The following is an 18,691-nucleotide window of genomic DNA, read 5'->3' as shown; positions in this document are numbered from 1 at the left end:
ACCTCATCCCAGCTGTGCTATTAAAAAAGTGCTCAGCCGAAGTAGCTCCAGTTCTCTCCAAACTCTAAAACAAATGCCTTAATGAATCTTGCTTTCCGAGCTGTTGGAAAACTGCTTCTGTAGTACCAGTATTCAAGAATTCTGGCGAAAGAACTGACCCATTAAATTATCGCCCTATTAGCCTCCCCCCACTTTTTGCCAAAATATTTGAGACCTTAATTAACCATGCTCTAGTCCAGCACCTTACAGATGCTAAACTTCTGACCGACCATCAATATGGATTTAGACAAGCCCGTTCCACGGCAGACATCCTCACTGTAATCTCTGAACGCATATACCATTCACTGGACAAAGCGGGAGAGGGCAGAGCGGTAGCTCTAGATATATCTAAGGCTTTTGACAGGGTATGGCCTCAGGGTCTCCTCAGGAAGATTAGATCTTACGGTATCACTGGTAGAATACTTAACATAATTAAATCCTTCTTAGATAAGAGAAAAATCCAGGTTGTCCTCGACGGTCGTACATCTAAACAATATGATACAAATGCGGGAGTGCCCCAGGGATCTATCCTTGGACCTCTGCTGTTCCTGATATTCATAAATGACCTCCCCGACAAAATTGCCTCTGAGATGGGTATATATGCTGATGACACCACACTCTATAGCAGGCATGACAGGAAAACAAATGAACATATATCTAAAGTAATGGCAGAAACACTAGAGGATGACCTCCAATCAGTAGTGGAATGGGGACAAAAATGGATGGTAACGTTCAATGCTGCCAAGACAAAACTGGTTTCATTCAATAATTACAAGAAACCTTCTCTACCACCTATAGCAATGGCCAACGACTCTTTATCTGAGAGTACATCTCTCAAGCTCCTTGGCCTAACGTTCACAGGAAACATGAGTTGGAACAATTACATCGAGGGCATTGCCAGGGCCGCTGCAAGGAAGGTGGGCTCTCTCTACCGTGCTAGAAAACTACTAACACCCGAAAGTATCCTGTACCTCTATAAGGCCACTATTCGCCCATGTATGGAGTATTGCTGTCATATTTGGGCCGGTGCATCGGCTACTAGTCTCTCGCTCCTTGACAGGGTTCAAAAGACAGTCGCAAATCTGATAGGCCCTAAACTGGCATCTAACCTTCAGCCTCTGTCCCATCGTCGAAACGTTGCATCCCTCTGCCTGTTCTACAAGTATTATAATGGTGAATGCTCTGAAGAACTGCACGTACTTGTGCCCCCACGACGTGAACACCCTCGACAGACCCGACAAGCTGCAAAATTCCACCCCACACTGTAGAGATCCCTAGATGTAAAAGATCTTTCTACTCCAGTAGTTTCTTCCCCAGAACTGCTAGACTTTGGAATTCCATTCCAGGTCACTGCTTCCCCAACTGTACTGACATGCATAAGTTCAAGTGCAACGTGAACCAACATCTCGCTGCCCTAATCCCTACATAGTACCCCAGTAGATGTTTCCCCTGATAGTAGCCCCCTACACCAAAGTGGCAATGTGCCTTGTTTGGGTTGAAAATGTAATAAAAAAAAACAACAAAAAAAACATGCCCGGATATCTCCCACTCTGCTGCAAGGACTCTGACAGACATATGCACGGCTTGGAGTCTATATTCGAAGCACCCTCCCCTGACTAGAGAAAGAAAACTAGAAGCGGACGATCAAGCCTTTATGTGCTTTAGACTTAACATGCAACGTAATATTAGTTACTTTTATTTTCTCTACTGCTCTCCCTCGACCCAGGACTGAACCTTAATAAACAAAGTCTCTGACAGCATAGATACAGCACTTTCCCTCGACACTAGTGCACAAGTTCATGTATTTGGTGACTTCAATGTCCACCACAGTAAATGGCTTGGATTCTCTAATTACACAGACGCAGCTGGTACCACAACACATAACTTCTCTATATCTCATCCCCTATCACAGGCAGTTATGTTTCCAACCCGTTTCTCTGACCAGCAGGAGGAACAAGCTTCACTTTTAGATCTGTTTCTGACCACAGTTCCTTATGATTGTGTTACGAACGCCCACAGCCCACTTGGGAACGCTGATCATGTAGTGATAATAGTTGAAATCACCCTAAACTCTAGAGCCAAAATAGAAGAGCCATTGCTCAAAACAACGAGATATTATAAAAAGACCGACTGGGAAGCCATCAGGGATCTCATTAGAGACGCCCCATGGCGAAATATCTTTTCAATTCCTTCAGAACAGTGCGCAAATGAGACCACTGAATGATTCAAAACAGCAATTGAAGCACATGTTCCCATGCGGAAATTTTATAGCAAGCCCTACTCTCCCCAATGGTTTACTTCCACATGTGCAGCTGCCATCGCACAAAGGCAGTACACGTACACCAGATTTAACTGACATAAGTCCAGTTCAAACAGACAGAAATATATAGAAGCCAGAAGTAACTGTAAGAAAGAAATAGCGACAGCTAAGAGAGAATTTACTGAAACCACCCAAAAACGCATCGACGCTCAGAAATTAGGAACCCATGACTTCTGGAAAATCAACAACAGTGTAGTAAATAATGGGCAATCAAGAATTCCCCCACTATCCAACAATCATGAAGTTGTTTGCTCAGCAACTGAAAAGGCTAATACACGTGCCAGTCAATTTGCCTCCAGCTCCACACTAGACCCTGCTAACCACCCTCTCCCAGACTTTCCTTTGCGGACAGATGCCACGCTTGACGATCTGGAAATCACCCCTTCTCAGGTGCATGCCATTATAAAAAATCTTGACATTGCAAAAGCATGTGGACCTGATCCCATCCCGGCTGTGCTATTAAAAAAAGAGCTCAGCCGAAGTAGCTTTAATCCTCTCCAAACTTTACAACAAATGCCTTAATGAATCTTGCTTTCCTGCCTGCTGAAAAACTGCTTCTGTGGTACCAGTTTCCAAGAATTTTGGCGAAATAATGACCCAGCAAATTACCACCGCATTAGCCTCCTCCCACTTTTTGCCAAAATATTTGAGTCCATAATTAACCAAACTCTAGTCCATCACCTTACAGATGCTAAACTTCTTACCGACCAACAATATGGATTTAGGCAAGCCCGTTCCACAGCAGACATTCCAACTGTAATCTCCAAGAGTATATACCATTCACTGGACAAAGCAGGGGAGGGTAGAGCGGTAGCTCTAGACATATTTAAGGCTTTTGACAGGGTATGGCACGAAAGTCTTCTCAGGAAAATCAGATCATATGGTATCACTGGAAGAATACTTAACATAATTAAATCCTTCTTAGATAAGAGAAAAATCCAGGTTGTCCTCGATGGCCGTACATCTAAACAATATGATATAAATGTAGGAGTGCCTCAGGGGTCTATACTTGGACCTCTATTATTTCTAATATTCATAAATGACCTCCCTGACAAAATTGTCTGTGAGATGGGTATATATGTTGATGACATTACGCTCTATAACAGACACGACAGGAAAACAAATGAACACATATCTTAAGAAATAGCAGAAACACTAGAGGATTTCAATCTGTAGTGTAATGGGGACAAAAATGGATGGTCACATTCAATGCTGCCAAGACTAAACTCGTTTCCTTCAATAACTACAAGAAACCTTCTCTACCACCAATAGAAATGGCCAAAGACTCTTTATCTGAAAGCACATCTTTTAAACTCCTCGGTCTAACGTTCACAGGAAACATGAGTTGGAACAATTACATTGAGAAAATTGTCAGGACCTCTGCAAAAAAGGTAGGTTCTCTCTACCATGCTAGAAAGCTACTGACCCCTGAAAGTATTCTGTACCTCTATAAGGCCACCATTCACCCATGTATGGAGTATTGTTGTCATATTTGGGCCGGTGCATCTGCTACTCCTCTCTCACTCCTAGACAAGGTTCAAAAGAAAGTCGCCAACCTAATAGGTCCTGAATTATCATCCAAGCTTCAGCTTCTGTCCCATCGACACAATGTAGCATCCCTCTGCCTGTTCTACAAGTACTTTAACGGTGTATTTCGGACGAGCTGCAAGCACTTGCACCCCCTCTACGTAAATACTCCCGACAAACTCGACAAGCAGTACAATCCCACCCCTTCACAGTAGAGATCCCTAGATGTAAGAGAGCCTTCTACTTCAGTAGTTTCTTCCCCAGAACCGGTAGATTTTGGAACTCCCTGTCAGGTTCCTGCTTCCCCAACTGTACTGACATGCAGAAGTTCAAGTGTAACGTGAACCGACATCTTGCTGCCCAACTCCCCACCTAGTACTCGTATAGCCTGTGTCCCTAATAGTAGCCCCCTACATTAAAGTGGCAATGTGCCTTGTTTGGGGTGAAAATGTAATAAAAAAGAAAAATTTCTATTATTTTCTCCGTTCGTGCCTTTCTTCTCACTTGTATCCTCCTTTCTTTTCCCGTGTCTCTTTTTCGTCTGTTTTCTTTATTATCGACCACTTTGTTTTTTGGGTTTTTCTTTGTTTTTTTTTACAAGGTAGTCACTACCTATCAAAGCCCGGAAGCCACTCGAGGATAAGGGTTATTGTGTTTGCAGTACATTAGAGTTGGAAATTTGATAAAGTGTCTTACTTAAGGGGGCGGTTCATAAGGAACCTGTTTACATTGGACTTAAAGACATCCAGGTTGTACTCAGGTGAGAAACAGGCAACCGGAACAGAGTTCCACAGGTGTGCACTTCTAAGAAAGAAGCTTTGTTCATGGAATCTACATTTTGGTTTTGGCACAGATAAGGAGTGGGGAAAATTTTTTACTGTGGTTTCAGCTATACGGGTGTTTATCGTGAAAGATTGTTGAGGGGGGACCAGAAATTGGAGTTCAGATGAGCACCTGCCATGGTAATAATGATAAAACAAAGATAGGCTCGCAACATCTCTCCTGTGGGAGAGAGGTTGCAGGGAAGAGAAAAGGGCATCATTCACTAGGCCACGAAGTCTATTTTGTACTCTGTCAAGGCAGGATAGGCTGTTTTTAGCAACTCCTACCCAGATGTGGTAGCAGTACTCCATCCTTGGACGTACTTGGCTTTTATATAGATAGAGAATTACATCAGGGGTGAGATATCTTCTGGAGCGGTAGAAGGATCCTACCATTTTTCCAACGACCTTGGCAACTTGATGTAAGTGTTCCATTTCAGGTCAGGAGTAAAGGTCAAGCCCAGAAGCTTATCAAAACATGGAGACTCCCCCCCTAGACGAGAACCACCCATTTCAATTGATGCCAGATGGGGATCAGAGCGTTGATGATGTAAAGATAGGAGAAAGATGCATTAAAAGTAACCAGCTACTTCCTCTTCCACTGTACCACACGTTCAAGATCAGAGGAGAGAGAATCTGAGAGAACTTTGTCATTTACGGCCTTTGATGTGTTGCCATAGATGGTCGTGTTATCAGCATAGCTGTAACCGAATGATTTAAGTATGTTTTTTAGGAGATCATTGATGTATATCAGGAAGAGAGTTGAGCCTAGGATGGACCCCTGAGGGATTCCAGCATTAATACTGTGGGCCTCTGATTTCTGCCCATCTACCACTACTCTTATGAGCCTATCGGAGAGAAATGATTTAATGATCGAGAAACCATTTCCAGTTATACCGTAGCTGGAAATCTTGTGAAGTAGTCCCTTATGCTATACCTTATCGAAGGCCTTTGATATGTCAAGAGCAATTGCCCTAGAGAGGAAGCCTTTGTATCCGATTTTTTTCTTTCTGAACATTCTTCACGGCCATTTATTTATTCCTTCCTCTAGTTTAACAACAAACCGTCTCACCCCCCCCCCACAGCAACAAACACATCTTTTTTCATTTTAGTTTCCTTACCAAATTTTCCTTCGTCATATTTCCAACTTTCATTCCTTTCAATAATATTTGTTTGTATATTATTTCTCTGTAAACGTGTATATCATCCTCTTATTATTAAAAGAAAAGTCAGAATGGGAGAAGGTGGAAGGGAAAGGTAGAGCCGATAACGATAATGTTCTTCAAAGTAAATCTTTCAGAATTTCAGTCAATCAATCAAAGAAAATGCAAATTTCAAGAACAACACACGATACATAGGAATAAAACGTGTATTCTTTTGAAAGGATTTTTTTTATATATTTTCGCTTTTTTCTATCGTCATCCCAGAAACTTCTGAAAAACGTGTTTGTTAAAAAAACGATGGGAAAAGGAGATAGCGAATCTCATTTCCTATATATATTTTTTTAATTTGCTGCGAAAAAAATATTTTTCATCCCAAATACTTTTGAAAATATTCATTCTTTAGAATACATAATTTTTATTGCAAGCATCAACGGCAAAATAAAAATAACATCATAAACAATCATCGATTCTTATCTGCATACATATATAATATAATTATTATAATAATATATAATAGTTGGTAATGAAATGCGCCCTATCTATGTATACATATAAATAAATAAATGAATAAATAAATAAATATGCATATATATTAATCATTGTGCTATATATGTATATATATATTGCTATTTATAAAATATATACATGGAAATATATATCCATATATTTAAATATATATCACATACAAACAAACATATCTAAAAATATATATGTATTTTCTAAATCTCTCTCTCTCTCTCTCTCTCTCTCTCTCTCTCTCTCTCTCTGCATATATATATATATATATATATATATATATATATATATATATATATATATATACTAGCATGGTGCCCGGCGTTACCCGGGTATTTGGAGGTGTATGTTGAGCAAATAAAAAAGGTCAATTTTTTAAAATTTGACTTCTATTATGACCCCTTAAAATTTATTGTTTTGGGCTTAACTTTAGTTATTAAGTTGGATCCATGTCCAAGGAACCTATATCTAAAATTCCGGGTGTTTAGACCCAAAATTGTCAGAGGAGTTTGGTAGAGTTCTCAAAGGTCAAATCGTTGAACTTTTACCCATTAATCGCCAAATTGCTGGCCGAAAACCGATCACGTAGATTTTCCCAAATCTCAGTACATTGTATATCAAATTTCGAGTCTGTAGACTTAAAATTGACAGAGTTATTACGTGGGAAAATGTACACACACACAGACACACAGGCAGACAGATATACAGACAGACAGATACACAGACACGTTCACTTTTATAGACATATATATATAAGCGAAAATGTGTGTGTGCGTGTGCATTTCCCTACCTAACAACTCTGAATTTTCGGTCTAGAGACTCAAGATTTGACATAAGGTGTATTGAGATTTGGGAAAATCTTTTTAATCCGTTTCCGGCCAGAAACTTGGCTGTCAAGGGGTCAAAATTCAACGATATAACCTTTGAAAATTCTACCAAACTCCTCCGCCAATTTTGGGTCTAAACACTTGAAATTTTAAATGTAGGTTAATTGGAAATGGATCAAACTTTTTAATTTGATCTGAGCCCCGAAAAATAAATGTTAAGGGGTTAAAATTGGGGTAAAATTAAAAAAAAAATGACCTCTGTCGTATCTACCAAATTACTCAGCAAATTTCTGGTCTAAAAATTTGAATTTTGACATAAAGGGTATTCAGAGACAGTGCAAGTTTTTAAATCAGTTTGGATCGAACATTTGAGCTTCCAAGGGGTCAAAGTTAAAAAGATTTGACCTTTGCGGTGTCTAGCAAACTATTCAGCTGATTTTGGGTCTGAACATTTGAAATTTATACATAACGGGTATTTAAACATGCGGCAAGCATTTTAATCAGTTTTGAGGCGATAATGTGTCTGCCAAACGGTCGAAGTTGAAAGAGTTGACCTTTGCAGATTCTACTAAATCCATTCGCCAATTTTGGGTCTGAATACTTAAAATCTTTACATGTAGATTACTTAGACATGGGTAAAATCTTGTATTTTGATTTGAGACCAAAATAATAAATGTAAAGGTGTAAAAATTGGGTTCAAATTTGATAAAAATTGATCTCTGCGGTCTCTATAAAATTACTCAGACAAATTTTGGTGTAAACATTTGAAATCTTACATAAAGTGTATTCACACGTAGTGAGAGTTATGAACAGTTTATAGGGCCCGAGCAAAGCCGGGCTGAACTGCTAGTATATATATATATATATATATATATATATATATATATATATATATATATATATATATATATATATATATATATATTCAAACACAGGTCAAGCAACTGACCCCTGACTTCCTTCGGAAACTGTGGCTCATTATATCTAATTGTCCGGGTCCATATTGAATTCTAAACGCCGCTGTGTAAAATTCTGCTGAGAGAGAAAAAAAAAAAGAAAAAAGAATCTAAGCTGCATACGCCAGAAAGAAAGTCAAATCAGGGTTCTATCCACTAAAAATTAATTTCACAAGAATTATAGGTCTTTTTACATATATACAACTTCAAATCACTAATACATTTTTTCACAAGACTCGTTAGGATGGCGGAAAGATGGAGAGGGAGGTCAAACGTCAGGAGCTGTTCTTCTCTTGATATTTCGGCACAAAAATCTTCAATCTGCAATCTGGTCAAAAAAAAAAAAAAAAACTGGGCGTTTGTCTTTATATTCAGGGACGGGGTGGGTCGGACGATCCACCCAACCAATCAAAGCAAGCTACATATCTGGGGAAACCCCAGATCCGAATTGCGTGTGTACAATTCCGCTATATTACTAGAGTTTTTGAAATCTGAGACCAAAATGAAATCATCTTTACACGACCTGAGAGTCAATACCCATCATTCATAAAGTCCTCGTCTGAAAACAGGTGTCCTCGAGGTTAACCAGTACAATTCTCGTTCAACAATAAAATATATCTCTGGCTTTAACAATAAAAGAAATATATATCTATATATTTTAATTCAAGTATTTTTTTATATTTGCCGTCGTCCGGTATTCAATTAGACAATCTTAGCATATTTACCCGGTCTTTCTCAGATCTCGGGGGGGGGTAGACCCCCCCCTCCAATGGGGAGCAAATCGATCCCTCAAGTCAATCATGTTACAATGGTAAAGTGTCAGTTTTAGTCGTTTATAACTGCTTTAAAGCTTCACCGCTCACTCATTTTTCGACCAAATTTCAAACAATTATTACAGTTTATAGATCACCTTCTCAGTTATATTGTGAAAAAAAATTCAATTTTTGTCCAGTAAAACAAAGTTATGATTTTTCTGGTGTTCAAAATCAAAAAATACGTAAGGAGGTGAGCGACGCTTTTATGACTCTTCTCCATAGCAGTTACGACGCTTCAGCGACTATTGTTGCTACTAATTCACTGCTATCGCGGAAAGAGAAGTAACAAATAAAACAACGAGAATGAAAGCATGAAAAGAGAATTAATTGAGGGGATTTTATTGAAAGCAGACGAGTGCCGTACATTGTTATTACATGTGTTTATGGGGGCAAAACATAAGACTGAAAAAGTGAATTTATTGGAAGCCTCGAAATATAGATTACAATAGAAAAATGCGAAAACTGGAAAAGGAAACGACAAGAAATTCTAGTAAAAAAACATTTATAACTTAAAATATTGCAGCATTAAAAATATTTTTTTGATGTAATAGAATAACCAAACATCCCTTCATATATGAAATGAACTATGGATATATTGACCCTCTCACGTGACTGAGACATAAAGAAAAAAGACAGGAAGAGAATAAGAAAAGATATCGAGTAACTCTTATGTAACATGTATTCCCTTGTAAATGAACCCCTTGGTCTTTCACCCATAACCCCGTGTTTCTTGCTGCATTCTTATTTAAACTAAGGATATAACAAATGGCAACAGGATTCGAATCCATAAAAAGGAAACTTTAAACCAAAAAGATATTGGACAACGAAAAAATACTGCACGGAAAAATTCAACTACTGAAAACGAAGCTAAGACTCAAACAAAAAAGTAAGTTATTTTTTTTTTTAATTCAGTCTGTTATGGTCCTACTGAAAAAAAAGAAGAGAAATTGACATTTCACAAAGCATTGAAAAGAACAATTTTTCTCGGAACGGAAAAGGTGTCCATTTCAAATTTCTTTTCTTTCATAAGAAAAAAAAAATACGGCGGAAAGGAACGCTTGTATGCTGTTGGTTCGGTGTCAATTTCGTGTGTGTGTGCGACCCTATCCAAAAACTTTCTGTCTACAAAAGAATGTTTTTTTGTGGTTTAAAAAACTATTCAATGAATTTATTTAATGTTTTGTGCAGGTACCGTTAACCTTTTGTTTTATTACTGTTTTTAAAAAAAAATTCTTCAACATGGAACAATTAGCTGAGTTTACAAAAACGATACAATTAGCACTGGCGGCTCAACAAAGCCAGATGGAATTTTTACAAAAAGAACGGTTAAAACAAAATAAAGTATTAAAAACAATATTTATGAAACAAGAAGAAAAAAAACATTGTCGGTTCACTCTGGAAGGAATTGCAAATTCGATGACAGAATTTTTATATGAACCAACTAATGGCTTAACGTTTTCAGCATATTATCGTAGATTCGAAAATATTTTTTCCAAACGATGTCAGGCCTGGTCGGATGAAGAAAAAATATTTTATTGCTGCAAAAACTGGGTTCCCATGAAAATACCAAGTATACAAATTTTATACTCCCAAGGAAACCCGAAGATATTTCTTTTAAAGAGACTATAAATATTTTATCGAGCATTTTCGGGGAGCGGGATAGCTTATTTTATACTCGTTATAGATGTTTAAATATTTTGAAACAAGATGATGAAGACTTTATCGCCTATGCTGGGAGAGTAAATGCCCAATGTGAGTTATTTAAGTTGAAAGACCTAAAAGAGGACATGTTTAAATGCTTGATATTTGTGAAGGGTTAACATCCTCGAAGGATAAAGAGATTCGTTCTAGGATATTATCCATTATGAACCAAGACATAGAAATAACTTTACAGAAAGTTACTGAGGAATGCCAGAAACTGTTAAATTTAAAACAAGATAATACTAGCATCGAAGAGAAAAATGTTGACAAAATTCAAAGGGTAAAGCAAGGTGACCACTATGTAAAAAAAATACTGTAAGACGTGTGGAGGAAAGAATCACTTCACAAAAGAGTGCTACTTCAAAAGCAAAATATGCTATAAGTGCGGGCGTAAAGGACACAAGTCAACAGCATGCAAAAAGGAGAAATACTGTTAGCCTGAAATAAAGACCATTGATTCTAAAAAAGAGTCCATGTATGGTAAAAAAAGAAATATATTGAAGTTAGAATTAATGGCCGGAAACTAATTTACGATTCCAGACGGACATTGTCTGAAGATAGTGGTTTCAATCCTACCCAAAGCGTGCCAGAGGTTTACTTGGCCAAAAACATGGTGAGACGACAACAACTACGGATGGCAGTGATTGCTGAGAATACAGTTAGGAGATTCGAAGTTCCTGTCCGTCGCGGTTACCACCTGACGAAGGCTAGAGGAATAGTTGGCCGAAACGTCGTGAAAAACAACAACCAATAAAGATGAAAACAACAACTAATAAAGATGAGAATAATAGTCCGAAATAAAAATAAATTAATATATATAATGCTCATTTCAAAAATGAATTCTAATTAAGGAATACTATATAAATAGCCGGAAAATAAACTGATTTTTGGATACTGGAAGTGACATATCTGTTGTGTCTGCACAAATAATTAACAAGAACACGAAAAGTAAAGGTATACAATAATATATTAGGAAGAAAAGTTATATACATATTTACATGTCTTCAGATATACTTCAGTTGGAGATATTCCGGCAGGTGGCGTGTTGCATGTCTTACTGGAGGCAATATAGGCGTCTTGCCTATTTGGCGGTCGTTGCAGAACTCCCCCGGTATTGGTGATTGATACCTTTATATATCTCACTCACCCGCCTATGTTAATTAGTGGGCGTCTCCACAACAATATCCTTAATTGATGAAAGAACATGGAAGAAAATTGATTCTCCAAAGCTGCAAAATACAAAGAAAATTGCCAGAGGAATGCCTGGAAATAGATTAAAATTCAAGCGTGAATTTTATACTAATGTGACCCTGAATGAAAAGGTGTTAAAAACTAAAATGTATGTGATACCTGGAAAAAATTCTGATCTATTCAATATAGATTTGATGATACTTTTCAATTTATGGGAGAAACCAATAAACTCATTTTGCAAAAGAGTAAATTTGACAGGATCTGAAAGTCCCAAACTGCCAGGAAGATTTGTTGGAGATTTGAAGAAGGGTTTTAAAAATGTATTTTCTGAAGGACTGGGTTGGTGCACTAAAACGGAAGTGAAATTTGAACTGAAGGATGAAGCAAAACCGGTGTTTAAACCCAAAAGGAAGGTTCCGTATTCGGCATTAGAAACAATGGAGAAAGAATTAAATAGACTCGAAGAAATCGGAGTAATAAAAAAGTGGACTACTCTGAATGGGCATCACCCACAGTTTATGTGAAAAAGAAAAATGAAAAAATCAGGGTATGTGGAGATTTTTTGACGGGACTGAATGATTGCGTAAAGGATCATAACTATCCACTCCCTACCCCTGAGGACATTTTTTCTAAGTTAAATGCAGGAAAAACTTTCACAAAAATGGACTTACCAGAAGCATATTTGCGGGTCAAACTCCACGGAGATTGTTCTAAATACCTGACAATGAATATTCATAAAGGATTATTTTCCCTAAAACGACTGCTGTTTGGGTTGAAAGTAGCACCAAATTTATCGATTTTTGGTTCCATAAAAGGGATTCCTACTCATACGGCAAATAGATTACAGAGCTGGATTATTATTTTGCTCAATTACGATTTCAAAATGAAACACCTAGCATCTAGTAAAATTGCACATGCAAAGGGGTTTGTCGAGATTGATCCCCAGTAAAACTGAATTTAAAGAAACTGTTATAGCAACACTAAAAGAAGAAAATGAACTAACAAATATATTAATAAATACTGTTAGGGAACTTCCTGTTACACTTGAGGAAATAAAGAAAGCAGCGAGAACATAAATATATTAACAATATAAAAAACAAGTGGGACAAGACGAAAAAAATAGAAAAGGATTAAAAGTGTTTCCATTTTCTATGTATGATTAAACTATGATGTACGCAGACAGAGTGGTAATACCGCAAGTATTACAAAAGAAAATCCTAAAAGAATTCCACTTGGGACATCCTGGAATCTCCAGAATGAAGGCCCTAATGATGATTCACATACTGGCCTGGACATTGAGAAAATGGTGAAATTATGTAAAGGTTGCCAACTAGCCGCGAGATCTCCCCCTCCCATACGGACGCAACCTTGGCTTAAAACAGATGTACCCTGGACACGCATCCACCTCTAAAGGGATATTATTACCTAGTAATCGTAGATAGTATGTGAAAATAGCCAGAAAATTTTAGATATAAACACTCTACAACGGCAAACAGAATAAAAGCGCTGGATGAAGTATTTAGTCGGTTCGGAGTTCTGCAAACAATTGTTAGTGATAATGACACCATGTTCACAGGTCAGGAATTCAAGCACTACTGTGAGGCACTGGCCATTAAACACATTACGACACGAAATTTTAACCCTCGATCAAACGGACAAGCAGAAAAGATTTGTCGATACTTTTAAATGAGCTTTAAAAAAGAATAATAACATCGACACGGAGGAAAAAAGCATTCAAAAATTCTTAGCAATATATAGGATAACACCAAATCGAAACACAAATGCTACATTATCCTCAGCTAAAATTATGTTTGCCAGGAAGGTACGTTCGGTGTTCGACCGGTTAATTCAAAGAGAAAAAGTAAAAAAAAAATACCAAGGATAATGTAAGGACTTACAATGACGGGGATAAAGTTTTCTTCAAAAATTATTAGGCAGGGAAGAGTTTTTGGAAAGAAGGCATAATCTCAAGAAGAATTGGGAGAATGGTTTGCATTATAAAAGAGCAGACTTTTTTTCCACAAAAATCATATTAACCAACTGAGACCCCGATACATAAAAACAGTTAGAAACCAAGAGTTACCAATGGAAGTGCTATATGACTCTTTCCATATACAACCTCCAAACAAGGAAGTACCAATAACTCAGATATCCAGTCACTCTCCAAAAATAAAACATCTGCAAACACAAATGGGGAGAAGAAGTGAAAGGAAAAGGACCGAATTTTTTGGACAAGGTCTAAAAAGGAAAAAATGGAAGAATTTAGCTTGGGAGGAAGGTGATGTAATGGAATAACCAAACATCCCTTCATATATGAAATGAACTATGGATATATTGACCCGCTTACGTGACTGAGGCAGAAGGAAAAAAGACAGGAAGAGAATAGGAAAAGATGTCGAGTAATTCTTATGTCACATGTATTCCATTGCAAATAAACCCCTTGGTCTTTCACCCATAACCCCGTGTTTCTTGCTTTATTCTTATTTAAAGTAAGAATATAACAGTTTTAAATTCAATTTATAACATTATATAATCAATGCTTAATACATCAAGATTTTAAGTTATGAATTTATTATATTTTTTCATTTCCAGTTTAAACAACTAGTTCTTTACTTTTCTATGTTTAAGCTGAACTTTATTACTTTTTATGCTCGTATTTTTCTATTGTAATATAAACATGTACATTTTTTTTTTACACAGTGATCACCACTTTTCAAGGCCCGGAAGCCACTCAGGGATAAGGGTTATTGCAAGTACATTACGTTAGTGTGGAGATTTGATGAAGTGTTTAAGGGGGCGGTTCATAACGAATTTGTTAACATTGGACTTGAAGACATCCAAGTTGTAGTCCGGAGGGAAGCAGGCAGACGGAACAGAATTCCACAGGCGTGCAGTTCTAAGAAAGAAGCTTTGTTCATGGAATCCACGTTTTGATTTAGGCACAGATATAGAGTGGGGGAAGTTTTTCACAGTGGATTCAGCTAGACGGGTGTTTTTCGTGAAAGATTGGCGAGGGGGGACCAGAGATTGGAGTCCAGACGAGCACCTGCCATGAAAATAACGATAAAACAAGGATAGGCTCGCAACATCTCTTCTGTGGGAGAGAAGTTGCAGGGTAGAGAAAAGGGCATCCCCCACTAAGCCAGAAAGTCTATTTTGTACTCTGTCAAGGCAGGATAGGCTGTTTTTAGCAGCTCCTGCCCAGATGTGGCAGCAGTATTCCATCCTTGGACGTACTTGGCTTTTATATAGATAGAGAATTGCATCAGTAGTGAGATATCTTCTGGAGCGGTGGAAGGATCCCAACATCTTTCCAGCGACCTTGGCAACAGACTTGATGTACGTGTTCTTTTCAGATCAGGAGTACAGGTCAAACCCAGAAGCTTGTCAAAACACGGGGCCTCACCCAGACGAGAGCCATCCATCACAATTGATGCCAGCTGGGGATCAGAGCGTTGATGATGTAAGGATAGGAGTTTGGTTTTGGATGCATTAAAGGTAACCAGCCACATCTTCCCCCACTGAACCACGCGCTCGAGATCAGAGGAGAGAGAATCCGAGAGAACTTCGTCATTTACAGCCTTTGGTGTGTTGCCGTAGATGGTCGTGTCATCAGCATAGATGTCAACGAATGATTTAAGTATGTGTTTAGGGAGGTCATTGATGTAGATCAGGAAGAGAGTTGGGCCCAGGATTGACCCCTGAGGGACTCCAGCATTTATATTGCAGGCCTCCGATTTTTGTCCATCTACCACTACTCTTATGAGCCTATCAGAGAGAAATGATTTAATGATTGAGAAAACATTTCCAGTTATACCGTAGCTTGAAATCTTGTGAAGTAGACCCTTATGCCATACCTTGTCGAAGGCCTTTGATATGTCAAGAGCAATTGCCCTAGAAAGGAAGCCTTTGTCAAGAGATTCACTAATCCTGTGGGATATAACCGTCAGCACATCTGCGGTAGATCTTGCAGAGCGGAAACCATATTGTGTGTCACTAAGAAGGTTGTTTCTGCTGAGGTGGTTGACTATTTCTCTATTTAATATGGATTTCAGCAACTTACTCATAACACACAGGAGACTTATAGGTCTGTACTGAGAGGGAGATGACTTATCACCTGAATTCTTAAATACAGGGCGAACTGATGAGGTCTTCCAGGGAGTCGGAAAGCACTTCTCCTTAAGGCAGTGCTTAAATAGTTTCGTAAGTATGGGAGCAAGCTCTGGTTGAAGCTTTTTTAACACTATAATTGGGATGCCATCAGGACCAGTTGCTTTACTGGAATCTAGGTTCTTTATTAGCTTGGCGACCTCATGCACGGATATTTGTATGTTACCTAGCTTGTTCTGTGTTATAGGAGGAAATATGGGGAGTTGATGGCCTTCGTCAAATAGGGTAGAATTAGCTGCAAAGTTCTTTGCAAATAGTTTGGCCTTGTCTGACGCTGACGAGATGACCTCTGGTCCATTGATAATGGTTGGGATAGAACGCACACTTCTGTTCAGGATCCTATTTGTTATTTGCCAAAACTGGTGGGATCCAAGCCGTTGATCAGCTACCTTGGATTTAACAGACTGGGCATATAGCTCTCTTGCATTTTTTATTACTCTTTTACAGTGGTTGCTGGCAGACCTGAAAGCAGCTTTAGTCTCAGTGCATCTATTACGTTGGTAGCTATGGAAAAAGTGATTTCTGTGCGCGATAGCAGCAGCATATTCTGGGGAGAACCATGGCTGGCTGTTAGGTTTTTGTTGGAATGTTTTAGATGGTATGAATTGGCCTATGCCTACAATTAACCATTCTGTCAGATCTGATACTATAGAGGACACTTCCTTTTTAAACATGGAGTGCAGACGTAAATCAGATATGAATGTACGGAAGCTATCCCAGTCAGCTATAGAGTATCGGTATACAGTACGGTGGAGGAGTACGTCTGGGGGCTTCTTACATTTCGTTTTTATCTTAACTGATACGACGGAGTGGTCGGAGGATCCTAGAGGAGAATGAACGGAACATAAACATAGCTCAGGGGAAGTTGAGAGAAAAAGGTCTAACAGGCTTGCATATTGACCGGGTGTATCGGGCACATGGGTGGGTTCGCGAACAATCTGAGTGAGGTCATAAGCAATGGCAAAATCATAACAAAAATTCCCCTCATCATCTGTCTTATTTGAGTGGGTCAGCCATTCCACGTTATGGACGTTGAAGTCACCACAGATGTGGATATTAGCCGAGGGATATGAAGACAGTATGTGGTCTATTTTCTCAGATATGCTCTTAAAGAGTACATATATATTTATATGAATATATATGCATCGATATATAGTTGTAAATATATATTAATGCCCAGCTTAAATGTTCATCAATCTATATATATAAACGTGTACATAATCTATTCCTACACACTCAAACGCATATATATATATATATATATATATATATATATATATATATATATATCCATTCGCGTGAAATCATCTTTTTCTTCACCATATATCCTCTGCTTCACTTTTTCTTATCAAGTAAGATCTTTGACTTACTTGCAGTTTCATCAAATACTTTTGTATGCAAAATCCGATCCCGCATTTTGCTAATTCCTATCCTCTGATGAGAAGGAAATATTTCTTCTAAACTCAGCAGATTAAAGACTATCCACTTATTAAGTGTTTCCTTTTCAGATTAAATATGTTTTTTATCTCTTTTTCAAAGTGTTTTAACATGTTTTATTAACTATTTACTCCTATATATATATATATATATGTGTGTGTGTGTGTGTGTGTGTGTGTGTGTGCGTGTATATATATATACATGTATATATATATGTATTATGTATGTATTTATTTACTATTTGAATTATCTCATTATTTATATGCATATATAATTAATGTTTTATTCATGAGTATACTGTGCAAACTATTCATGTTTAGACGTAAACTAGCGAAAATGCTTCGCATGGGACTCATCCGTTAAAACTCATTTGTGAATCTTGCAAACATTTTATAAATTACCAAAAAACTATGGATGTACATGCTCCTTGATATAAGAAAAAATAATAATGGAGATCTATATAGGCCGGGTATTAACAACTAGTTAGGTATAATACAAAATATATGTATGTACGTACATACACTCACATACATCATATTTACATATATATACACTGCGTATCAAATTATTTAGAGTTTACATTTTTTTAAATAATTAAGGAACGAGTGAATTAAAATCCATGAAATTTTGAGAAAGTGCTTACGCTACTATTCAGCTACTCCAGTCCGAAAATAAAAGTATTTAAACAGTATTAGCGAAACTATGGCAAAAGATAGGAATATCTGTTGATTTCAGTGTTTCAAGTTATTAACGAGACTGAGAGAAAATAAACACAATATACCCATAACTTGTTTATTGAAATAATATTCAAACATGAAATGGACTAGGAAAAATCCTTAGAACACAAAAACTATATAACAATTTCTACGTTGACATAATTAGTAGGGCTTATGCGATCCTTTTTTATGAATGACTTGTAAAAGACCTTGGTCCACAGAGTTAGTCAAATTTGTGATTTCGTCAACAGTTATTCCTCGCGAGACTTTTTTGAGAGTATCCCACAACGCATCTTTGCTCTTAAATTGGCGTCCACTTCCATAGACGCGTCGCTCCATGGTACTCTTAAGGTTCTCAATTGGGTTCAAATTTGGTGAATTTGCAGGCCACTCCATCTTCCATCGCCCAGAAACCCCGTTGTTGTAAATACTCTTTGCTTTTGTTTACTGCATGCGAGGGAACATTATCCTGCATACAAATAATGGTTCTTC

Source organism: Euprymna scolopes, chromosome 13, assembly GCF_053919585.1.
Source record: "Euprymna scolopes isolate OS-2025 chromosome 13, ASM5391958v1, whole genome shotgun sequence".
NCBI classification, from domain to species: domain Eukaryota; kingdom Metazoa; phylum Mollusca; class Cephalopoda; order Sepiida; family Sepiolidae; genus Euprymna; species Euprymna scolopes.
This window is presented reverse-complemented; position numbering follows the sequence as displayed.